The sequence below is a fragment of the Myodes glareolus genome, chromosome 6 (assembly GCF_982192425.1).
Source record: "Myodes glareolus chromosome 6, mMyoGla1.1, whole genome shotgun sequence".
NCBI lineage: Eukaryota > Metazoa > Chordata > Mammalia > Rodentia > Cricetidae > Myodes > Myodes glareolus.
This window is the reverse complement of record NC_142031.1, coordinates 55,957,227-55,983,316: the sequence shown is the minus strand read 5'-3', so window position 1 is coordinate 55,983,316 and position 26,090 is coordinate 55,957,227. Positions and strand designations below refer to the sequence as shown.

General features: G+C 50.0%; 2 long non-coding RNA genes across 5 annotated transcripts in view; one reads left to right on the top strand and one right to left on the bottom strand.

The window, feature by feature from the left end:
- Positions 1-26,090, top strand: part of LOC125404083 (uncharacterized) — a 137,581-nt gene that overhangs the window by 20,375 nt on the left and 91,116 nt on the right. The gene's annotated exons all lie outside the window — the stretch shown is intronic.
- Positions 13,144-16,272, bottom strand: LOC125403964 (uncharacterized). 3 transcript variants are annotated; one of them, XR_007233137.3, is made up of 3 exons: positions 15,981-16,272; positions 13,759-13,921; positions 13,144-13,484 (listed from the first exon to the last, which is right to left on the bottom strand). It is a non-coding gene; the product is annotated as an uncharacterized LOC125403964 (long non-coding RNA). The 3 variants fall into 3 exon arrangements; XR_007233138.3 differs by having other exon boundaries at positions 13,759-13,809; XR_015002317.2 differs by having other exon boundaries at positions 13,759-16,272.

Genomic DNA, 26,090 nt, shown 5'->3' with positions numbered 1-26,090 from the left:
AGCGGAGTTATTAGTCTGGGCTAGAGTTCAGTATCACAACATTTGCCTCGTGTGTGTGTGTGAAACTTCGCATTTGATTCCCAGCACCACAAAACAGAACAAACCAAAAAAAAAAAAAAAACCAAAAAAGGGGGGGGGGAACCCGAGAAAGTTGGAATTATTAGGTGCTAAGATGGTTTTGATGGTATTAATGAATTGTGGATCTAAAAAATAGTCCCTGACCATAGGAGTATCATGCCCTTTGTTCTTGTATGTCCTGGGGACTTCCATAGGTCCTTCTGTGGTATTAAGGATTATGGGTCAGGTCTCTATTGGCCTTGTAGGCCAGGGAAGAGTGTAAAGGTGGCTACCCCAACAGGAAGTTTGGAAGATCGAGGAAGGGCAAGGCAGGACAGCAGAGGCTGTAGGGGAGGGAGGGAGAGGGTTTCAGGCAAACTAAGACACCCTACTGCCCAGTTCCTCCACCAAAGATTTGCTAGCCATCTGGGCCCTCTGGATGAATAAGAGATCAGTGGGTTTGCTGTGAAACACCTGTCCTCATAGGGTTGGAGAGGAGGCCAGTGGGAGGGTCTAAAGGTCCTGAGGTGGGGATGTCGGAGGCATAAGGAGGCAGGTGGAGACCCTGAGTGCTGGGGTTAGAGTAGACACCAAAGGAGAAAGAGAAGATGATGCTGTGGACACACAGACACATATATGTACAGTGCACACACAGGTATACATACATTACGCATAAACATAGACACATAGACTCTCTCTCTCTCTCTCTCACAAACACACACACACACACACACACTTCAACATAAATGTAAAAAATTAAAATTTACCAGTCAAATGCTGTGACGAGGCTAGTGGGAGCCACTGCCAAGGGACTTGTGAACACTCAGTTTTCTCTCGTCATCTGTTGAAGGGTAAATAGCTTTCTGGACATGACAGTGGTGCCCGGATTAGCTATTGCAAGCTGGGCTTCAGGAGAGGTGATGGGCGTTCCTCACATGAGGAGAAGGAAACCTTGGCTTTGGGAACGTTCTTGGTGGAGGGTGGGATGAGGTGAGAAGAGACAGGTTTTCATAAAGTGACAAGCCTGGGGGAGACAGATTGTTGGGGAAACTGAGGAATGAAGATACTATTCCAGACACACTGCTTTCAATTATCCTTGGGGTGCGGGACGTGAGGGGGTCCCACTTCTGATATTCACTCCTTCCTGTTCCTACCTCTGGACTATCTGCCATCTCCAAGTCCTGTGGGTGGCCTGTGAGACTCGGTCCTCGCTGTCATTTCCCCACACAGTGACATCCTGGGTCCCAGGTGTGCATAGCGGTGGGGTTATCACCTGTCTGTTTGCACCAAGAAGGAAGGCAGCTCAGACCCTGGAGGTGCGACCATGTCTTTGAACAGGCCGGTCTTAGCTGCTATGGCACTGTGGTGGGGCTGAGATGTTGGGGCCCAGGCCAGGTGGAGAGATCCCTTTGCCCTACAGACATCACATTTATATTAGCCTTTTGGAGTTGCTGCTGAAAAATACCTCAGACTGTGTTGTTAGATAACAGGAGAGTATTGCACAGCGGTTCTGGAGGCAGAAGAGGGAGACCAAGTGTGTTTATGGTTGCTGCACCAGGAACATGAGGAAGAACTGGTTCAGGCCTCTCTTTTTGGTAGGTAGATGGCTGTCTTCCCACACAGCTTTATCCCCTTAGCATATCTGTGACAAGATTTCCCCTTCTGACAAGGATATAGGTCAGGTGGATTGGGGCCACTCTGGGGACCTCACTTTAACTTGACTGCCCCTGTGTAAATGCTATCTTCAAATCAGGTTATACTCTGAGCTACTGGGGGTTGGGACTTCAATTAAGAGAACGAAATTGCTTGATTCATACCTGACCCACAGCTCCATGGAGGAGGACTCAGGCAGATAGCGCAGGGGTGAGGCCATGAGACCTCAGAGTCTGGGATCCCAGGTTGTGTAGACAGGAGTGGACAGAGAGAAACTCAGGGTGTTGGTGGCCTGTCCGTCCTGATGGAGTAGGGGAAGTGAGCACAAGTGTGGCTGTGGTACACCAGGAAGTCTCTGGAGTCATTCTGAGCGAGGAAAGGGAGTCTCCAGCAAAGATGACATCACCATGGCCTTGTCCCTATTCCCCCGCAGTGCAGGCATGACTTCTGTGTAGAAGGAGCGGCAGGCCACTTCCCACCACCCACCCAGCCAGCTTTACCTGAAATAATTACACGGAAACTGTATTCTTTTCAACACTGCTTGGCCCATTAGTTTCAGCCTCTTATTGGCTAGCTCTCACATCTTGATTAACCCACGTCTAATAATCTGTGTAGCACCACAAGGTGGTGGCTTACTGGGAGGATTCTAACCTGCGGCTGTCTTGGAGATAAGAGTCATGGCGACTGCCTGCCTCTGCTTTCTTTCTCCCACAATTCTGTTCTGTCTATTCCACCCACCTAAGGGCTGGCCTATCAAAAAGGCCAAGACAGTTTCTTTATTAACCAATGAAAGTAACACATAGACAGTTAAACCTCTTCCATCACTTCTGTATTTTCTATTTCTTAAGGAGATACCTTAAAGAAGCAACTTAAGGGAGTAAGGGCGTATTTTGGCTCATAGTTTAAGGGAATACTTTTGGGGCCGGTGTGGTGGTGGGGGCGCTCGCCATAGAAAGGACCATAAGGCAGCTTATTGTCAAGGAAGTGGAGAGAGATTGGCCAGAATCAGGGCCAGGCTATACCCAAGACCCATCCTGAATGTCTTGCTTCCTTCGGGGAGTATCTACTTCTTAAGAAATCTTTAAATTCCCCTAGTAGTTTCAGAAGCTAGGGACCAAGTATTCAAACATAGGCTCCTCTGGGAGCATCTCACGTTCAAACCATACCAGCTTCTTGGACCCCTTGGGAAGAAACCCTGTATACATTCTGCTGCCCGCTGAGAATGCCAGGCAAGCACATTTTATACAAACCATCATAAGGAAAGGCAACAAAGGGGGCATGGCAGCAACACGGTTCGGGGGCTTGCAAGCCTGCTGATCACGGAGTTCAGCCCGTGGGTTTCAGGATAGGCAAGGACTGATGACTGTAAGTTTGCCCTCTGACCTGTGGCATGTGTGCCATCTCCGTCCATGCATAAATAAATAAATAAATAAATAAATAAATGCAATTTTAAAACGCTATCAAAACAGAACAGAACTTGTTTTGTGCACCCCCTATCTCAGGTATGCCCTGGAATGCCCTGTGCAGGAGCCCAGCTCAAGCCTCCCCACCCAAAGCAGCCCTCTCTGTAGGAGGACCCACAGTTGTTTATACCCCAATGTGACATTCATCCTCCCTCCTTCCCACGTGCAGAATCAGGGGATGGCACGGCAGATGAAACCCAGAAATCTCTAACTTTCCTCCACCAAGAGTTTGTAAATGTCAAACTAAATTAAATGAAATCGTTGTATCGGACAGAGCCCACAGACAACTTGTAGATCATGCTAGCCCAGAGGCCCTGCCCGTCCCACCGCTTTCCCAAGAAGCATTTTATTGACCTGGGCCAGTTAAATTAAGTTCAAATACACTTACTTATTGGTTGGGCAAATGCTATTTGCTTGAGTCTGAGCAAAATTCGTTAGCTACTCCCCCACCTTTCTTTTCTTTTCTTTTCTTTTCTTTTCTTTTCTTTTCTTTTCTTTCCTTTCTTTCTTTCTTTCTTTCTTTCTTCCTTTCTTTTCTTTTCTTTTCTTTTCTTTCTTTTTTCCCTTGGCTTGTCTTGTCTTTCCTTGCTGCAGTAATTATTTGATTTTCTGTTATCAAGTGTATAGGAAGTAAGTTAACTCTGCCTCTTGCACCTTTAACATCTGCAACCGAGTAGGGGAAAGGTCCCGATGTAGCATCCAAGCATTGGCGCTCAGGGCAAGGATCTCAAGGGGAGGACACAAAGGATATGGGAAGGAGCAAGAGGAACAGGGACTAGTGAGCTACATCGCCAGGAGTGCTGAGGCCTGGCCTCATTCCACGTGAGCTGGTGTGGGAGGCACAGCCCGAGTTTAAGCAGGGTAGGCTCCAGGGTTGGGGATCCTGTGCACAGATGTTGCCATGTTATGAGATAATTTCCAGGCCTCAGTGGGGGTGAAAGGGTGGGTTTGTCAGGAAGGGGCATACCTCTGGGGGGCTTTTCAGCTGACCATGGCTTCATTACCATGTCAATCCCCAAGAAGCCGCTGATTTAACACAGCAGTGGGCTGAATTGCATATGGAGTGGATGGGCCCCTCAATGAATAGTGAAAGGGGACCGGCTGGAATCTGCCTTCAGCTTTGTTTGGGGATGACCAATGTACGGAGCCCCCAGCCTGGGCACAGATGGTGGGAGGGGCCCTGACATCCACCAGTCTGCTCTTTTCTTTTCTGTTCTGCCACTCGCCCCGTTTCTTCTGTGTCTGTACACGTATTTCAGCGGCCTAACCGAATTGCTTTGATTTCCTCGTTCACGAAAGAAAGCAAGATCAGCTTGGATGTGGTGTATATGTGTGTGTGTGTGTGTGTGTGTGTGTGTGTGTGTGTGTGTGTGCGCGCGCGCACACGCACGTGCATTGTGGGGAGTGTGAGAACGAGAAGTGCAATAGCATTAGATGTCACAAAAGTTAAAAATTTGTTGTTGTTGAGGTCTAGAAGACCTAGTTTTGTGAGGTCTAGCCGCAATTGAAAACGTCATTAAGAAATCACGAGAAAGACAACTAAAATCTTAATGACACGGTCAGAGTCGCTTCTTAAGTTCTATGGAATTTTCGAATTGGCTCCATGTTTAGAAAGGAAGAAAACCTTACAGGTGTGGGCTGTGGGCTGTGTCCTGAAGGACCAGGAGTGTAAATCAAAGGGCACCCCGGCATTATTTAGGGATTTTTTTTTTCTGCTTTAAAAGTTAGAACAGATGTCACAAGGGGGGCGAAGTCGATTTTGCCCACTGAGAGGGGCCTTTCTGGCCACCCTTAAGAAGAGGCGCCTTGAAATGTTAATCACCCGGTGAGTGCTGCCGGGCTTGCATAGAGATGGTGGGAAACAGCCCTGATCCCAACCAAACCTTTTGTTATTAATCAAGAAAATCTGATCCACTGGAGCAGCAAAGGGCTGGAACTGAGCGAGCCATGGCTAGGAGACCAGTGTGCAGAAATGCAGCGATGTTTCTCCGGGTCCCCTGCTTTCTTGGACCTCCCCAGCTCCCATAGTTAAAGCATCAAGGCTAGGTTTCCTGGATCTTATACTTTCAAAATACTGTTTCGTTTTCCCGTGGCTTTCAGAAGCAGGTTTGGGGAACACCGGTTAAAAGCACGCCAGTGAGCCGCTTCTAAGGGAGAAAAGCTGACTGTTGTGTTGTCTTTGCGGGGCATTGTGCCTGGCTAAGAGGCTTGGTCTTGAGGCATCATGGGTCCTGTTATATACTTCAGTCTTATTTTGTGTTGAGGAAAAGGAAACTCCTGTTTGGTTTTAAACATACATACTCACACCACAAATTGCCCTAATTTAAACTCTGCAAGAACAGAAGGAGATTTTGTGTCAAGGGGAGGAAGCAATGAAAACAGACCCCGCCCCTCGAAACATGGACACTAATCAGCCCAACCTTTAAGTCTTGTTTGATGTGCATTTATCTTTTTTTTTCTTTTCCCATGTGTGTGTATCTGTTCTTGCAAGTCTGTGTGTGCGTGTGTGTGGAGATACACGTACAAGGAGCTGCGTATACGTGTTCGTGCTTGTGGAGATCTGAGTGAGGTTGGTTTAGGGAATCAGTCTCAACTGTCCTGCTTTATCCATTGGGCCAAGGATGCTCAAGCAAATACAGAGCTTGCCCGTGTGGCTAATCTGGCTCACCGGTTTGTTCTGGGTGGCTCCTGTCTGCCTTCTGAGGCTGGCATTACAGTTAGGCTACCACTCCTGCCCAGCGTCTACATGGGTTCTAGGGCTCCGAACTCCGGTCATTATGCTTTGTGCCAAGGATGTTAACCACTGGGCCATCATCCCTCTGGCTCTTATGCCTCTCGGTAAGGGGATGCAGAGGTCTAGAGTTCCATGAAGTGCAGATCAGCAGCGGCACCAGCGTTGTCTGTCTCCTCTGGTATTCACGGTCGTTTGGTTACACAGTTCTACGGGGTGCCCTTTGGGGTTAGGGTGCTGTAACATGGGGGTTTGGGAAGTGGCGCTAAGGATCTGGTAACCAAGGAACAGGGACACAGAAATGGTAGGGAAGGGCATTCTCTGAAGATGAAGGTCACCTCCTCTGCATTCTGACGGCCATGTATGTTGTGGGGAAAGCAGCGGGGGTGAAGGGGATGTTCCTGTCTGGCTCCTCTTCCTCTTGGAACTGACCCCAGTTATTAGTGTGAGAGATTAGCAGCTCTTGGGACTGATCTTGTGGTCTAGCCTGGGACCCACAGGGTGGTATAAATACTGCTTCAGAGAGACAGGAGCCTTTTGCAGGAGAGTCATTTAACTTTGCAGTAACCTTCGGGAGCACAGTACCCATCCCTATTCCCTTCCCAGTCTTGTACTGTGGCCTTGGGTAATGGCCTATCCAGTGCACAAAGGCTCCCTACCCATTGATCTCCCCTCACCCTAAGTGCTAAAAAGAATCCGACTTAAAGTAATTGGGTTCACTCCCAGGCCTTTAGAAAACAGCCTGGCAAAGTGTGGGACTCTGCAGCATCTTCTCCCAGACTGAGCTCTCATCTATTGAAACTGAACTTGGCACATCAAAAAGGACACCTTAAAGACAGGTAAGAGAGGAGATGCTAAGGCGATGTGGGGACCCCAGGCTAACTCGGGCAGTGGAGTTCACAGCCAACAGGAAAGCTTTGGAAGTCTTTGCATTTGAACCAACATTGAGTATCTTACCAGGAGAGCTGAGCCCCTTTTGCTCCCTGCAGCTTTAATAGGCTCTTTTGGCACCTTGCTGGGGGCCTCAAGAGTTGATTTCTGGGGCTCCCTTCTGGGGAGTTATGTGATGTCATGTGGATTGCTCTTCTGAGGTAGTACAGGCAATTCTACCTCATCACAAGGGACTCAGTATTGCTGTGACATGTTTGTGCCCAAACACAACTTAAAAAATGCTTTGTCCATATGTAATATTTTGCTGATAGGAACTCTTTCACATATACCCATAGATTACACACACACACACACACACATACACACACACACACACAGATTACACATTCCACACCCATAGATTACACATACACAGATTACACACACATATATACCCATAGATTGCACATATACACCCATAGATTACACATACATACCCATAGATCACACACACACATACACATATAGATTACACACACATAGATTATACACACACATAGATTATACACACACACATAGATTATACACCCATACCCACACCCATAGATTACACACATGTACCCATAGATTACACATATACACCCATAGATTACATACACACAGATTACACACACACATACACACCCATTGATTACACGTACACAACCATACATTACTCACACATAGAGTATACTCCCATACCCATAGATTACATACACATACACATAGATTACACACTCACACCCATAAATTCCACACACACAAGGGCTAGAGAGATGGCTCAGTGATGAAGAGCACTTGCTGATCTGTCAGAGGATCAGAGTTTGCTTCTCAGTATCCTTTCCCTGCCTTCACAGTGGCCTATTATCTCCAGCTCCAGGCCTCTTCTGGCCTCTGTGACCACCTGCATGCATGCGTGCTTGCACATGTGTGCATGCACGTACGTGCGCATATACACACATACACTTAAATAAAAAATAAATCTTAAAGATCATTATATATACAGTGTGTCATATTATATTGCGTCTGTATACAGAGGGTATACTGTACAACATATTATTAATATGTACATGGTATAAAATGATGACATTTCCCCTATCCTTATCAGGGAGAATCAGGGGACATCGGCTGGCTGAAGGGACACTCTGGCCATCTCTACCATTGTTCCTTCCTTAGAACCCATCCTAGTCTTTAAGAGAGTGCCCTTCAAAGCTGTGGCCTCTGCTGGCATTTTCCCAGCTCTGTTACCTCATATTAGCCAGTCATGCGTTTGCTGTCAGGTCTGAGGAGGACTCATTGGAATTGAGTGTGGGGGAGTCTGGGGTCGGGGACAGGATGGCAGGCACTGGCTGTGTTTTCTGTTTAATTCCACACTGCCTCTATGAGCCCCTCTGTGTTCTGAGCAATTGATCCTCAAAGAGACCCTTGATCTCTGCCTTCTCAGGGTGGAGAGCTGAACTCCAGGCTTTATGGAGCCTTGGAGGTCTCCGATAACACTAAGCAAACAATTCCTTGTTGACTGAACCAAACCCCCAGCCCAGAAGGGAACGCTTCTGGCCTTGACATCTCCTGCCATGAGGATTCTGTGGGTCTTCAGTTTTGAACAATGTAAACAAGTTGGGCTTAAATTGCCTCTATTACTTCTGTTTACATTGCCTGGAACAGGGGAAGTTAGGAAACTTGATGGGACTGAACACACAAAAGCCCTGAGTCTGCTGTAGCCTTTCTCTAGAGGTTTACCCCCAGAGCTGTGTTCTTCCCTCGTAGAGGAGACTCTGGGCTGTAGAGGTGGCATGATTGCAGGGGGTTGCCGTGATTGGGCTTGGTACCCAGGCCTCAGGACTGGAGTACTCTGTTGTCCCGGGCTCCACAAAAACTTCCCACAGAGGTTTCATTGCTTTAGAACAATTGATAAGGTCCATGAGAATCGGTGTATGTTACAAAGTAGCACACATGCGGTGATTCCTTAGGACCTGGGCAGGGGGCTCAATGCGTGAAGTGTTGGCTGGACTAGCATGAGGGCCCAAGTCCGGTGCACACTTGTGGTCCCAGCACGAGGGAGGCAGAGACAGGCTTCTGGTCAGTCGTCAGTCAGTGAGCTCCTGGTTCCTGAACAGACCGCCCCGGTCTCAAAAAGCAAGGTGGGAAGTGCTATAGGAAGCCACCAAACGTTTGCCTCTGTCCACACCTTCCCAGAGGAAAACTAGAAGTCAGCATAGGACAGGATTTGGCCTCATGTCATTACCTCAGTGTGGTATGTTTTCAGGATTGGGGCAGTGGAAGGGGGAAGGAAAGGTGAGAGGGGGAAAGAGAGGGAGAGAGAGAGAGGTAGGGAGAAAGGGGAGAGAATGGAAGGGAGGGGAGAGATGGAAGGGAGGGAAGGAAGCAGCAGCTACTTTTCGTGTTCCATCAGCAAGAGTACATCACGGGGAAGAAGTCGGTCCTGGGCGCTGTCCCAGTTCCCACTGGCTGCTTCTACTGCCTCTTCAGAGCCTCCGTGTTCAGGTTAGAGAACCTAGACCTGGTGGATCCAGCTGTGTGTCCAAGGCGCACAGCTGCTGAGAACCTAGACCTGGTGGATCCAGCTGTGTGTCCAAGGCGCACAGCTGCTGAGAACCTAGACCTGACGGATCCAGCTGTGTGTCCAAGGTGCACAGCTGCTGAGAACCTAGACCTGGTGGATCCAGCTGTGTGTCCAAGGCGCACAGCTGCTGAGAACCTAGACCTGGTGGATCCAGCTGTGTGTCCAAGGCGCACAGCTGCTGAGAACCTAGACCTGGTGGATCCAGCTGTGTGTCCAAGGCGCACAGCTGCTGAGAACCTAGACCTGGTGGATCCAGCTGTGTGTCCAAGGCGCACAGCTGCTGAGAACCTAGACCTGGTGGATCCAGCTGTGTGTCCAAGGCGCACAGCTGCTGAGAACCTAAACCAAGGCGCACAGCTGGAGACATGGTGCAATCATATTCCTCCAGTGGCCACACTCAAGTCTTAATCTTCTGTCTTTGAAAACATGGCTTTATTCAGATACAGAGGGATATATATATAATCAAGATAGGATGAGATCGTATGCCTGGGCCATAATCTAGTGACTAGTATCGTTATAGGAAGGAGGGACATGGACACACACAGATCATACCACACAAAGATGGTTACAGAGTTTGAAATGTCGTATCGACAAGCCAAGGAGTGCTGGCCCACTTAGAGATGAGAAAGGGTAAGGAAGGGCCCTCTCCTGAGCTTTCAGAGCAAGCACAGCCCCAGGACATCCCAGCCTCGCAGTTTGAGCTCAGAGACGTGAAGAAGTCTAACGGTTCCTGTTGTTTCAGCCCCACTTACGGCAGCCAAGGGAACAGACCCACAGAGGCCCAGGCTTGCCTTTCCTGTGTAAGGAATGCTGCAGACGACGGGAAGATGCTGTGTCCATCCAGCTGAAGGGCCATGTAGGGAATGTAGTAGACTCTCTGGGCTTGGAAGGAGATCATGGGGCCAAGGGGGATCTTCAGGAGGGAGGGGTGGCTCTCACAGCTAAGGCTGAGCCGGAAAAGTGGGCTTGGCAGATCAGGGAGGTGGGGGTAGGGGTAACGCACCTTCTACTTGCTGGGACCTTCAGAACGACCAGAATGGGGCAGATACTGGAGCCAGAGGCCACTGGTGTTAAAGACAACGAGAGACTTGAACTTTGATGTCACTTGCATGATAGGGAATAAAACAGCAAAGGTACAGGAGGGGTTTAAGGTGTTTGCTCATCAAGGGACACGTGAGGATGAAGGACATGGTCATTCCTGCAACACAGTGGTACCCAGAGGAGTGGGGAGAATCATCAGTTTCCTTAAGCACTCAAGGGAGGCGAGTGTTTTAGAGACGTTCAGGGGTTGGGAGCTCAACACTGCTGTTCAGGGTCACGATACAGAGGAGGCCCCAGTGACTCAAGGGTGACAGAGGGAGGAGGGGGCTGGAGGAGGAAGAGCGATCAGAGACATTGAAGTATGAACATGGCCTCCAAAGGGAATCATCGACAGACAAAGCAAGCATGATTTTCCTGACAAGGAAGGCCCAGAAGGATCGAAAAAGTACATGAAGTTGTGATTCAGAACCCAAGCACGCTGGTCCACTCACCCTGTGGGCGGCCGAGTTATGTTGAATGAGATGAAGGGGTTAGGATCTCACGAGTCTGTGTGGGAGTCTGGCTGCCATGGGGAAAGAATTAATAATTAAACTATTTGTGCTACCGTGGCTGGCCCGGACTGGTGCGGGGTCCCTGGAGTTGACCTGACTCTGTGCCTACCCCGTTGGTATGTGGCCCACAAGAAAAGTGACAGGAAGTCCCACACGGCCTGAGTTTTGGCAGCTGCCAGGACAGGAAACTAGTGAGGCTGGTTAGGAAAAGCATTTGGCTTCATTTTAAATGAGGGCGTGAGCTGAGGGGAGGGAACCAGTCTCTGGTGAGGCGGGGAAGATTTGTGCTTCTCTAGTGGGAAAACGACGGCTCACAGAGGTTGGACAGCGGGAAAGAGTAGCTACATCATGAAGTTTGCCTGTGCCTCCCATTCGTGTGTGAACCCCCACAGCTGCCCTGACTTTTGGAGCCCCCAGAAGCTGTGAGGAAGATGCAGGGTTCTGGATAGGAAGTGCAGGGTGGCTCCCATATTGGCCCTGTCTCTGTCTCAGGGAATTTTCTGAATTCAGGTGACTACCAGTACCTGTTTGACAGCTTGTGGTTTCTGTTTAAAATGTCAACTGATGGTCCTTTCCCTACAGGTAGTGACAGCTGAGGACTTTTAAGGAGCTGTCCTCTGTTTGAGGGTGACCTTCTGTGATTTGAAGCCATTCTTAAAGGCCTTTATGATGGGAGCAGCTGGGCTCTGGGGTAGAAGTCCCTCCCTGTGAGATGCTGAGCTGCAGTGTCCCCAGGGCCCACTCCTTCAATGAATGGCTTTCATTTCTCTGTGAGGCAGGGGGCAAAGGGCACCATTCTCCAATCCTATCCCTTCCCCACATACCCTGAGACGGCAGAGTCCCTGTCCTGGTCTCAGGCTTCCTAACCATTTTGTATCTTCACACAAGTGTCTGTCATCCTCGCTCTGTGTCTATGCCTAAGGGATGCCACTTCCATCCGAGGTGCATGTACTTGGAGGTCCTTGGGCACCCCTCAGAACTCCTGGCCACACTCTTAGTCCTGCTTCCAGCCACCTCAATGGAGTCCTCAGGATATCCTTGTGGTCTGGGTTGCAGGGAAATTTAGTGCCCTTTCCCATGGGATCTGGGTAGGGGGCTGTGTCCTAACTCTCCTAGCCCACTTTCCGCCTGTGACATATGCCGTGGAAGAAATGATAGCTTCCAAGGATTGCTGGTGTCTGGGAGAGCATTGCCTGATGTGGACTGTTTCTTTACACGGTGTGAAGATGTGTCACTATGATTGGTTTACTAAGGAGTTGAACGGCCAATAGCAAGGCAGGAGAGATTAGGTGGGATTTCTGGGGAGAGAGAGAGAACTCTGGGAAGAAGACAGGCGGAGAGATGGCAGGAGATGCGGAACAAGTTGGTCGTCCAGAAATAAAGAAGAGATGAACAAGCCACATAGTAGACTGTAGATCAATAGAAGCAGATTAATTTAAGTTATAAGACCTAGTTGGGGGTAAGCCTAAGCTAAAGGTCAAGGTTTCATAATTAATAAGAAGTCTCCGTGTCATTATTTGCAGGACGGTGGTCCTGATAAGAAAGTCTTGGTCTTCTGGACCATGAGCTGTGTTGAGATGTGAGTCTTGTTCTTTTCTTCCAGAAAACCATGGCCATGAGGTGGGGTCTGCCATGCTGACACGTTTGTGGTCTTCACCCCTTAGCCTCTGAGAGATAGTCGGGGTCCTGGGTAACTTGGCTTGCTGAGCCTCGGAGAATCCAGGTGGCTTGTCACCTCTCCACAACTAGCATGAGTGAAGGATTCATGGGGCTCAGGAAGAGGATGTGTGACACCCCCCCTCCACCAAGATGCCTGTGAGTCATCACAGTTAGTTAGTGAGTGTTCTGGGAAGTCTCAGGGAAACCACAGGGCACAACGTCAGTGTCCAAGGCGGAGGGCAAAGGCTACCTGGGAAAAATCTCTACCTTCCCACTTCCAGGTCAAATGATCCCGGTCCCAAGGCCTCTCCCAAGTGCCTCTCTGCTCCAGCTGTGAGGTCCTTCTCTGTCTTTTTGGGGACCTTAGTCTGGACTTGTGGGCACTGGAAAGGGCTAGAACACCTTATTCACGTGGGCTTGTCCAGAATAGGTGCACTTAGATTAAGTGTTTTCGAAAAAACAAAATTGGGGTCTCAATTTTGAAATTGGTAGAACTACAAGCAAATCCCATTTATTTGAATGTTTTCTGTTATTTTACACAAAAATTCTGTTTTCTGAGCCCCTCAAGGTGTAAGTCTGAGCCAGACACAGTGGTGCACACTTTAATCCCGGTGCAAGGGAGGCAGAGGTAGGTGGATCTCTGTGAGTTTGAGGTCAGCCAGGATTCAACAAGCGTTCACTTGCTGACTTCTATTTCATTTGGAGGTTCCTGTAATAACTCTTCATTCACAGACAGGAAGGCATGTAAAAATGGGCAGTTGGTTAGAAGTCATGAAGTGGATGATGAGGCCAAAAGCTAGAGTCAGACTGTCCATGTGGTTGGGTTCTTCTGCTGTCTGGAAGGTAGAGAGGAATGGTTTTCCCACTCATAATGGGTGGCCAGGAGGTACAACGCAGTGAAGGTGCCCCTGGGCAGTGAGGAGGGCCACATCAGCCACTAGCCAGGTTCTCCCTGGGCAGTGCGGGGTGGGGGGGAGCCTTAGGAGGTAGAGATTTGCTTGGGGGTTATTAGAACAGGTCTTCTAGAAATATCAATGGCTCGGCTCCTTGACATGGGCATGAGCTACAGGCATAGGGTCCTCTGACTGAAACAGGGATCATGGACGGTACCTGCCGAGGTTTCACACCCCCAGAGAGAGCAGACCTCCAGAAGCCATGACACTGGGGAGAAAGGGAGAGAGACCCGGAGCTGACACGTTTCTCAGTTTAAAATTCTTCATACCAACCGCCAGGTAGAAATTAGAACCATGCTGACTTCTGGATGTTCACACACCTAAAAAAAACCCAGAGGTGACAGGCAACACTTTGTAGCCTCCTGATGCACACCCACTAGGGAAGCGTCTTAAAGGGACAAGAGCCTGGGTTCCAAGTCTTGCTTTATGTAGGAGTCTCCTGGAGAGCTCCTCCTCAGATGTCAAGAAATGAGTCCCAAACCTAGAGTTTTAGAAAGAAGGGCTGGTACCTTATTTTTACCCCAAACATCTATTCTTCAGAGATAACAGCTGCAGGTGGGGTGGGCCAGCTCCTTCTGCCCGCGTGGCTATTGGCATTATCACTGTCCCCCTCTATGTCATCCGTGGTCCAGAAGGACACGGAGCTGAGGCGCACACCTAAGCAGAGGCGCTACCCTGGTGATTTTGGAGCCCCAAGTATAAAGGATGCTTGACGTGGGAGTCCCCTCTGTGTGCTGTGGTTACCATTAATGAATAAAGAAACTGCTTTGGACCTATAGCAAGGCAGAATTTAGGTAGGCAGGGAAAGCTAGACTGAATGCTGGGAAAAAGAAGGGCAGAGTCAGGGATCTGCCACTGGAGATAGACTTACTGAAACTTTGCTGGTAGGCCACGACCTCGTGGTGATATACAGATTAATAGAAATGGGTTAAGAGTTAGCCAATAAGAAGCTAGAGCTAAAGGGTCAAGCTGTGATTTAATTAATACAGTTTCTGTGTGATTATTTCGGGGTTGAGCAGCCGGGAACCAGCAAGCGACCTCCCATGCTACAGATGCTAGCCCCAGTGAGCCTCCCCGGGCTTTTACCTCCCAGCCACACTAGCCACAGGCTGAGGCTGAGCTGGCTCAGACACAGATGGGTTTGATAAGACCTGTCCCTAGGATATGGTTCCTGGTTTATGAAGATATGAATGTGGCAGTGCAATGGCCAGCTTTAAGTATCAACCCCACACAGTCTAAAATCAGGAGAGAAGGACACTCTATGAGGGGTTGTCGACATCAGGTTGGTCTGTGGGTACGTCTGGGCTGATTGCGCTGAAATTTGGGTGGCACCGTTTCATGGGTTCGGCCCTGAGTAAAGAGGGAAGAAGCCTAGGTGGGCTTAAGCACCATGCAAGCCAGGACCTTGATTCTCTTTTTGCTTCCAACCATGGGTGGGATGCAAGAGTCACTCGAGTGTCTGCCCTGATGTCTCCAATGTGATGAACTGTAACCTGGAATCGTGGACGAGGCCCTCACAAGAGGCAGCGGTGACTCTGTCATCTAGCTGGGACTTGATGCCGCTCCTTCAGAGCGCAAAGTTCCTTCATTCCTAGCAGCTGGACATCCCCTCAGACATCCCGCTCCAGCATGGCCCGTTCTCCCTCTCCCCATGCTGCTGATGACCATCCATGGTTGGTGCTCTGGCTTCACTCTCTGTACCTTTCTGAGATGCACTTGAGTTAGTGGAATTGTGGGAAATTCCTATATTGGAGCAAGATTTAATTACAGGCTCATGTTTGCAAAATTAAAGCAGGAAAAGCGGGTAACCCTAGTCCTCTGGTGGGTAGAGTGTTACCAAAGCAAAGCAGCCATGACACCGCAGGCTGCCAGGACCCGTGAAGCTGGGGCAGGAACCTCTGGGACAGCGGTTTTCAACCTGTGGGTCGCGACTCCTTTTGGGGTCCTAATGACCCTTTTACACAGTGGGTCGCCTCTCAGATATCCTGCTTATCAGATATTTACATTATGATTAGTAATAGTAGCAAAGATACAGTTAGGAAGTAGCAGTGAAAATAAGTTTATGGTTGGGGGTGACCACAACATGAGGAACTGTGTTAAAGGGTCACAGCATTACGAAGGTTGAGAGCCACTGCCCTGGTTAACTCTTGGCCCCACCTAGGCTGTGATCTCAGACAGCTTTGGCTGCTGCTCTGATGTGTTCTCTCCGAGGGAGACTAGTAAAGAAGTCCCAGGGGTGGCCCTGTCGTGCTATGCAGGGACACAGTGCTGGGTTTCTCTCCAGGACTTCCCTGTCCCCAGCTGGTCCCATGATTCCTGCCTCCCTCTCTCACAGTGGTCTCAACCGCCCTTTGGCCTTTGTCAGCAGGGCAAGGGCACCTGTGAGGGTCCTCTCTGAACCGCAGTTTCTTCGTCTGTGAAGCAGGTAAGATGATTGTACATCAGCAGGCTCTTGAGAAGGTGCCAGCCACCGCTCACAGGCCTGACCTTGAGAGAACAAATGCAGGAGCTTAAGAGCGTGTCACTTGTCACTCACGCTCTGGCTGGCCCTCTTACCATCTTTCCTGCTATTGACAAGCTAGACAGGGTGACTGTCTGAGCTGTCTCTCGGCTGCATACTCTGTTGTACCTAAGGGTTCTTCACAACTCTGCTTGATTTTGACCACTTCTATACCCGCCCCAGCTCCCAGGTCACAATGGGCTAGCTCTGGACACTAAGAGGGAGAATTCTTTGGATGAAACTATTGGATCCCCCAATGACACGGCCACATTCCGTGACTTGGGTGCCCTCAAGAGACCTTTGGGTCATCTGGGTTAGGGGTGCCTGGTTGGGCCAGGGTGAAGTCTTTGGTTCTGGCATTGCTAGGAGCACATACACGCCAGTAGCTCTTAATACTCCCTGGAGTCTGAGGCTTCCTGTCAGTAAAAATGGGAAGAAGAAAACGTCCTGTGTTTGGCTCTATGACGGTAGCTACTAGTTTAGTGGGATCCCCGGTACTCCCAGCCGGGAATGGGTGTTGCCTGAGGTTGAAAAGATGCCAGGCTGTGTGGCTCACCTACCCAGAAGAGCGCAGTGAACCTCTGAACGGTCTTTGGAAAGCAGATATCGTGGTTGGGGGGGGATTGTGCTGTTCTTCCCCATTGCTTACACCCATTGAAAAGCTGCCCAATGTTCTGACTGACCCTCGCAGATGTGGCTTAGCTCTCAGGCTTGGCCATTGTGATGGCCCCGTGCCTGAGACTGATCTTTCTTTGCTAACAAGGCAATTGAGGATGTCAAGGGCATTTTTTTTTCTTTCTGGGCTTGATAATGAAATTGCTGCGAGAGTGGCCTTTGGCGACTCTGGTATCACCGAATCTGTTGAAGTGGAGTGAGGCCAAGTCAGCATGGCCCTACAGTGAGACCTGGAATTCAGTTTATGGTTTCCACATTCCATGCTGGGTCGCCCAGGAAGCCATCCAAACTCTTCTCCCTCTGCTTGTCTGTGAGGCAGATCCCCAAAGTCTGGAGGCTCTCCGGGTAACTGAAGCCTGGGATCATCTTCTCTAGTTACTGGGACTGAGGGTGAAATCCTCCTATTGTGGTAGGAAACCCTCCACCATGAGCTGAGGGCCACTCCCTGCCATAGAGATCAGGGCTGGTCATGGGGACCCGGCCCTGACCTGAGCCTTGAGGACCTGATTTTATGGGGCAGCTGAGGGGCACAGGGTCTGCTCTCTGTTTGCCCACCTGCCTGGGTTGCTGTGAGCCCGACTCAGGTCACAACCAAAGCTCTTATCGCCACTCCCTGCTCAGAAAAATCCTTGTCATTTGGGGCTATCCTTTTTATCTTTTAGTTTTATGGCCACTTGGTGAAATGACTATGGCCATGGCCTTGTGGAGTTAAATTGCACAGCATCCGGCATTTCTGTCTTACACGTACGTGTGCCTCTCTCACAGACAGACAGATGATAGTCAGGCGAACACATTAGTTCATCAACTCTGGTTCTACTAACTTCCTTCAAGGGCCTTGTTGTCACCCTCCATGGTAGAGGCCCCAGACCCAGCAGCATTGTACCCTCCCTGCTCCTGGTACAGTGCCTGGTGGGTCCATCTGGCTCCGGCTAAGAGACAGCCGCGGGCTGCACTGGGCGGGAGGGGTGAAAGCTGGTGTATCCCAGTGGGCTCTGTGTTCTCTTCAGGCAGTCTGGCTCCACTGCTCTGTTTTGTTTCCTGCAACTCTTCACGAGAGTTTACATAAGGACCTAATTTTGATAATTGGCAATGGTTGGAAAGTACGGTCGACCCGGCACAGGGTTAAGGCTCCCCGGGTATCTGCAGTTGGCTCCCACAGTCGTACTTGAGTGGTGGGGGAGGCAGGTGAGGCTGTGTATAAGCAGGGTTGGAGCATGGAGGTTTGTGAGTAAGGAGGGTGGGAGACAGTGCTAAGGGAGAGTGTGGTCCTCTTGAAAGAGAGAGAGAGAGAAAGAGAGAGGTGTGTGTGTGTGTGTGTGTGTGTGTGTGTGTAAGGGATGCTATTGCTCCCCTGGCATGTATTGCTTAGTTGCCCACTAAGCAGTCCATTCCCAGTTCTTGTCTGACCACCAGATTATGCTGCTGCCCATTTCCTAGGGCTGCCTGCAATCCCACTGCTTGCTCCTGGTAGTGTCAGAAAACACAGTGGCCTGAGGAATAGTGGGGAATGGTTAAGAACAGGGGCTGCAAGGCGAGCGGTGGAGAGTGAAGGACTGTGCGTGATTAACTGCACGGCCTGGCCCTACAGCACCCAAGGAGGAGGCAGCTGTGGACTTGGGCCAGTGATGGTCTGGGAATGACGGGGAAGGACCCTATTCCTGGAGGAAGTTGATCCTGCAGGTTGATTGGGAAGTGAGCCGAGCTGGGCAGTGGTATAAACAGAGCTCCCAGAGTAGAATTGGCTTGGGGGGTGGTGTCTCCCTAAAAAGCCCAAGTGTCTCTGAAGGATGGATTTGTAGATAGTGTCTGGAGAGCTTGGGAAGGGATTTGGACCCATGCTGGGTGCCATTAAATGCCCAGGTCAGAATCTGAGACTAAGACGCAAGGATGAAGTCTGGGTGACAGAGACACCTGCAGACCTTCTAGGCATACGCCCAGTCGTCTCTTCCCCTGGGGTGGGCTTGCCTCAAGTCATCCTTTCTAGCTCCCATCCCTCAGCGAGGCTCATATTGACAATCCATTTAATGTTCAACCTGCCTCCGGCGCTCTCCGCCCGTTTCTACTTCCCTCATGCCTCTTCTCTGTGTGATCTTTAACCTACTATGTAACTTATTTATGTACCAAGCCTCTCGTCGATTGTCTGTCTCCCCATCTAGAATGTGGGTCCTCAAAAGTGTGTAGTGGATAAATGAGGAAATACCTGAGCCCTCAGTCTGGCTCCTGAGGACAGAGACATTGCTTTTCCTTCCTCCTGTAAGGAAGGGAAAAAAAAGTGTGGCTGTTGGGACTGTGGCTGGCCTGCTGAAACACGCAGAGTCAGATCCGTGAGCAGGAGACGGCTCAGTCAGATTTTGGCGTTCTGGGGCGAGGGGAAATGACCGTTTTGCCAACAGAAGTGATGACGAAGGCAACCCTGCCATGCAGAAGTCACGAGTGTCCCGACCTCTCTGTCTTGTTCCCAGCTTACCTGTGGAGTTAACACCCTCACTCCCCTCACATTAGAGACCGGGAACCTGAGGCTCAGGGGAAGTTGCATGGCTTGCTCATCAGGGCTTGGAGCTTTTGGGTGAGGTGGCTGCTTGTCCTATTTTGACTCTAGAAATTTCAGATCGTGCCCTTTGCCCTAGTCCAAACTTCTTTCCCAATCCAGTCAGAGAGTCAAGTATATTTATATTCAGGAATATGACATAGTCTCCCTGGGTGTAATCAAGGTGTTTTCTGTTGTTTAGGGGCTGGGGGAGGAGGGACGGGACTGGGGGAGTGAGTGAGGAGAGAGAGACACACACACATATACACACAGAGAAAAATAGAGATAGATAGGTAGATAGATAGATTGATAGGTAGATGATAGATAGATAGATAGATAGATAGATAGATAGATAGATAGATAGATAGATAGATAGACCGATAGAATGTCTGAGGCTGGTGCACACCTCCTGTTGCAGTAACACAGGGCAGGTGTTCACACCTGGCCTCAGCCTGGTGGTAGCTCAGAAAAACTCAATTGCTCCCAGCATTTTGCCTCTGCCCTCCTCAAAAATCCCTGGAGGCTCCCTCTGTACCGCTTCTGTCCAGTAGGACTCTCTGAGATGGCAGAGTTGCCCCTCTGTAGCCACTGGAACTATGATCTTGAATTTGCAGTTTCCATTAAAAAAAAAGGTAAGTGGGTCCCTGCAGTGCTGGTGACCACCTTATCAGATCCCATAGATCTACCTTGAAAAACAAGAGCATTCTTCTGTCCTCCCTGGGCAGGAGAGGAATGCACTGCCCCTTTATTGCTGTCTCCAGCATGCCTCGCCTTTGATTTCAGAGGGATTCTAGAACTTAACTAGCAATCAGGAGTTGGCTCATAAGCCCAGCCCCAGGCAAGGAACGTTTGTGATGTTCAGTCCTGTCACAGGTGAGGGAATGGGCGGCTAATGGTCCCTAAGGACAGGTGGGCTTTGGGCTCCGTCTCCCTCCAGGTACCTCACAGTCCCTGGCGTTCACCTGTGTGACTCGCCCATCGTCTCAGTTGGCTCCCAGGCCCTGCAGCCATCAGCTGCTGTAAAACAGATTGAGTTGGTAAAAATATGTGTGTTTGTTCTCACAGAACCTGAGAGAATCACACCTCTACTTTGACAAAAAAAAAAAAAATCTGTTTGTGCCGTTCCAATAATCACTTCCTAACTGGTGGGATAGCGGGCCATATGTCTGCGAAGTGGCTAGCTGGAGAGGTGCACCACCTCCATCACACCTTAGAAAAGACACTTCTTAGCGGACCAGCTCTGTCCTAAATAGTAGGGAGCCAGGCTTTGCTCTGAGAAACACCCAGGAGCTGAGTCATGGCTGGAGCCGTGGTGGCAGGATGGAGGGTTGACCTGGCAGGCTTTGTAGGTCTGCTGCGTCCAGGAAGCAAGCAGTCCGCAGGATTAGGTTTAGGGGTTGCTTCTGCATCGCAACCTGAAGGTTTGAAGCAGGCTTCCTGTAGAATGGGGAAGTGTCCATTGCAGAAACATTACCTTGTTTGGGGCTTTTATTTCAGGCCTCCATGGAAACCGGCATTTGCAAGCTCTTTGAGACCCTTGATGGGCAAAATTTCGTGATATTCTACCAGGCTCATGGGGTGAGGAGAACCACCCTCTCCTCACTGTGGAAGGGAACCTGTTTCCAGTGGGCTGTTGGCTTATTCTGAGTATGATTAGAGAGTTCGGCTTTGGGGCTAACTGTTGTCCCAAGGAAGCCAGTGGACACACGGGAGAGCCTAAGGACAGTCCCCTCTCTGTAATCTTTCCCTGGAGTCAGTGTACATGGTTTGAGGACAGATCTTCCTTCCCATGGCTGTCTCCAGAGCACGTCTCTCTGACCAACTCTGCCGCCTGATGTGACCAACTGTGGCCTGGCGGATCAGTTCCTTTTCTCCTTGCCGTGGAAGATCTGAGAACATCAACCGAAGGAGTTGGACATTGTGTCTGGGGCCCATGTGCTCGTCCAGAGCGTACCCAGCTGTGTCCCCAGCTGTGTTCTTTCTTCACCTTTTCCTTTTAGATAGAGTCTTACTAAGATGCCCTGGCTGGCCTGGCACTCAGGCTGGCACTGAACTTGGGATCTCTCTGCCTCAGATTCCTGACTACTTTGGATGACAGGCCTGTATATGGGATCCAGCTTGAGGGTTGATGCAGCAGGATGCAGGCCCCGCTGGAAGCGCAGGGAATGAACAGAGTCCCATCTACCCCAGCATTTCCTCCCAAGCTCACAGCTCTCACACTCCAGGAAGGTGTCTGGAGTTTTTCTTTTTGAGAGATACAAAGGCATTTTCTGTTCTGGGTAATTCTAGATCCAGATACTGTTCATGATCAAAGCCAAAACAAACCAACTAGGGGGAGAGGAGCGTCAGCAAGGACCCAAAACCCCTCCTGTGGCCTAGGAATAAAGGAAGCTGGTCTGACGACAGCATGGCTTTGGCTGGCATGAAGGCCACGTGGGACTTCGGGATCCCTAGGGTTGCAATGGCCAGCCAGGTCTAAAACAAAAACAAAAATAAAACAAGCCCCAGGGTAGTTGCTACTCCCTTGCTTTAGGAGCAGTGTGAGGGAGGGTGGAAACTGCCATGGGCTCTATCCTCAGTCTGAGTCAAACTCTTCAACAGGAGAGCCAAGCTCACCTGCTTCTGCATGGTGCCCATTGGGAAAGGCTTCCTCCAACAGGGCAATGAGAACCAGGCATTGGGGTCTCAGCAGGACCCAAGCCCCTTCCCCCCGCCACCGCCCAGCCCTGTGCTCCAGGGAGGACGGTCATATTCACTGCTTCAAGTGGATCTTCAAACCTATTACTGTGTATTTGTTCAGGTATCTGACTGCGCGGGTTCTCAGTCTATATTCTTCCCTAGAAAACAGTAAAAGTGTCACCAAAGGGGCAGATAGGGACTGGAAGGTCTCGGCAGTTCCCAGGGTGCTCAGCGTCAGGACCCTCCTATGCTATTTGCCTTGCCGGAGCATTGGAGCATCCATTGATTTGGGTTGGATTGGCAATGCCAGGCTGCTGGAGGCGGTTTTCCTGTTGTGAATGTTATGTTTAACTATTTCTGAGAGCTGCGTGATTATTTTTTCCAGGTTCTTAAGAAACTTAAAAATTTGTAGTTGACATATCATCATCACACACACTTACAGGATACGGTGTGGCAGTTCAACGTGGAACTGTGGAAAAATTAGCACTTCTGGGTCCCGAACAGCTATCATTTCTTTGTATTGGGAACCTTCCATTTTCTGTTCTGGGTCTTTAGGCAGTGCGTAGCGAGTCGTTGCAAACCCAGTTGCTGATTGTGCTGGAGAACTCTGGGATTCCATCCTGTTTACTTACTGCATTTGGAAGTACCGGAACAGGCATCCTCTCCTCTCGTGCGCTTCCTTACGTTATGAGATCCGCACCAAATTTCTCTTATTCATACAGCGGAGACGGGGCCTCTGTGGATTCCCTATTCAATGTCATTCAGGATGTAAGAGAATAATAAAATCTTCTGGGACGAGTCCAGACTGCAGTGTTTTGTTTTCCTCAGCAGGGTCTCTCCTCATCCCTGGCTGTCCTGGACTCGTGACCCAGAACTCACAGAGATCCACCTGCCTCCGCCTCGTGAGTGCTGGGATTAAAGGCGTGTGTCGTCACACGGCTAAGTGTTTTGTTTTTTAGTTGTCAGCTGAAGGCCTCTGCTCCTCCCACTAGATGTCCTGTGGTGTGCTGGCACCTTTCACAGCCCCCACCCACCCACCCAGAAGCCCACTGGGTGAGTTTATCTGAGTGTGCGGGTTTACGATCTCTGTGCAAGCAGATCTGGTTGGTGCGACTGCTTGTCTTTACCAAGGGGCCCGCTCCTCCACTTTATAAAGCCATTCGTGTATAATCTCCTTAAACATGCACTCAAGGTTGAGATCGGTGATAGCCCAAGGAAGACAAACTCCCTGACGTGTTTATTGTTAAGTGTTTTCAAGGATCAGTGACTGCTGGTCATGGGACCCAGGCCACCTTCTGAGGATACCTATGACTGGAATTCCACAAGGCACAGAGTCCTGATCTGTGTAGAGTTAAGGCAGGGACAGCCATTGAGGCTAACTCGCACTTTTCCTCTGGAATTCCCTTAACCTCAGGTCAGCACCTGCCCTCTTTATGACTTCTGCGTGGCCCAGGATCAGGGAGGGAGCAGCTCCTCCTGCAGCAGGCTTTCTCTCTGCAATTGCATACCAAAGTTGTCCTTTTAGTAGGGAATTCAGGGTGGTTTTGCCTCTAGGAGAGGCCCTCAAGGGGATGTTTTACCTTGATCTTTCCTGCAGAGATGTCCATCTGCCTAGGTCAAAGGGCAGCTGAACAGAAACAACAAAGGCTCCTGCAGCCTTGAGATAGTTTCAACTTCTTGCTTGGCACCAGCTGGGGGCAGAGACAACAAAACTAGCCGGACAGTAACCTCATCAGTAGGCCGGGGCTGGGATGGCAGTGTCTGCCAATCCTGAAATGTTGGCACCCTCCCAAGAGCTGGCGGTGGCATTTAGTTCATGGTGGGGAGACTAAGAATGTCCCTTAGATACTTCTGGAGGTTTCTCTAGCTAACACCTTGTAAAGCCACAGAGGGAAGCTGCTGAAGACAGCACAGAAGATCGGCTTTGGGTTCTGACATGGTAGTTCTGAAGCCTAGAAACAGTAAGCGACCAAAATGTATCTCTTCATTGCTGTGTTCAAGTCTGGACCCTAATTAACATGTAGCGGTGTTCAGAAATGGGGTTGTGGATGGCAATGAGCTTAAATGAGGTCACAAGGAAGGAGGGAGCGCACAGACACACACACACACACACACACACACACACAGTAGTGTGGAGCATGTGTATAAGTAAGTTCTTGGGCTATGAGGAAGGTCCTGAGGTCAGGGATGGCTGCCCCCATGGAGACCCAGCCCTAGCCTTGCTACACTTGCCCTGAATGAGCTTAAGAACAGATCTCTAAGAGTGAGGATGTGTCTGTCATCTTTGTCCTGGGTATTGTTTGCAGTGATTGGATCAACTTCTTCCAGCCCACATGGACAAGGGGGGGGGAGGGGCGTGAGAGCCCCTTTGGAAGCCCACAGAGCTGGGAGCTTCTCTTTGGCCGCCAGCTTACTGGGCAGGCTGGACACATGTTGATCCACCTGCCTCAGCCTCAGTTTCTTCATCTGGAAGTGGGGGTGATCATCCCGACCTTGTAGGGGTTCTCTGAGACTGATGTGCTGTTGTGTTTGTGTGAAATCTAAAAGGCCTCAGAGGACCAGGGATACAACTCACTTGGTAGAGCACTTACTTACCTAGCTTGCAGGAAACCTTAAGTTCAATCCTCCCCAGCAGGGGTTAAACAGGTCATGTGGCACACAGCTGTAACCCCGCCGCCTAGGAGGAGAAGGCAGGGAAGATCAGAAGTTCCTAGTCATCCTCGGCTATAAGATGAGTTTGAGACGAGCCTGGGCTACCTGAGATCCAGTCTTCAAAACATGCAGAATAAAACATAGACTAAAATAGCCATTGAGCCTGGAGGTTATCTCTGGGAGCTCTGAGGATAGGAGTGGGGTGAAGATTTGGGAGCCTAAACTGCAGCAAGATGCTGCCGTCTCACACACGCTGCCTGTACCAGGAACTCGCTCAGTGTTTTCCACCTTTGGGCCTTCTCTAGCTTTCCACTGCAGCTTGGCCCTGTGGGTCCATCCAGGGGTAGGAGGTGAGGTCTCTCTGTGTATGACCAGATAAGCTACTCCTGCAGGCTGTCTGTTACCTGCACCACTGGCAAATGTACGCCTCCAGGCACTAGCCCCACTTGGGAGCTTGTCCACCCACTATTTTTGCCATCTCTGCCTGCCTGCAGACACTAGGCTCACAGGGTCTCAGAAGCTGCCCCTGAGGGCCTGGCCCATGGGGGCTCACTTGCATGTTTTCTCCTGTAACTCTGCCAGGCCTTTGGACACAGGATCCCATCTCTACTGTCCCCAAAGAGAACTCTGCATCAGGCTTGTGGGCAGAGGCCTCTGGAATGACATGGTTGGCTTCAGTCAGTACTAAGTGGCTTCAGGTTCCTTCAGGTCAAGGCGGGGTAGAGCTTTGGGGCTGGGACCCCTGTGCTCCGGCTAGCAGCCTTCATCCTTCTGTATGGCACTCACCATGGTAGATTTGTCTTGGGGGCTGCAGGTCTGAGCTGTGGCTATAAGGCAATCCTAGATCCCGGGCCCTCACCCCAACCCCAGACCCCAGCTCCACTGCCACATGACATCACATATGACAGGGACGAGGGGCTTCTCCGTCATCTACTGTGCCCTTCTCGCCTACAAAGTTCTATATATTTAGAGCAGTGGTTCTCAACCTTCCTAACGCTGTGACCCTTTAATACAGTTCCTCATGTTGTGAGCCTCCCAAACATAACATTATTTTCGCTGCTATTTCCTAACTGTAATTTTGCTGCTTTTGTGAATCATAATGTAAATATCTGATAGGCAAGGTATCTGGTAGGGGGGTCAAGATCCACAGGTTGAGAACCGTTGCTTTATACTCTCAAAGAGTAGTTAGTTCCTCAAGGAGTGAGATTTGGCCAGCACATTTAACTTATGATGGCATTTTTCTTTCTCTATGAAAAATAAAAGAATAGATTATCTTGTTAAATCGGCAAAGCCCTTGAGCGCCCCATGCGTTGGGCTAGAGACTCCTAGTGACTAAGCAGGCTTTGGCTCTGCCAGACCCTGTTCCCAGAACGTCATGATTGCTCACACGTTGATACCTCTAGCGCTTCCCAGGCATAGTGGAGAAACAGGCAAATAGTGGCTGAGGTGGGGGCAG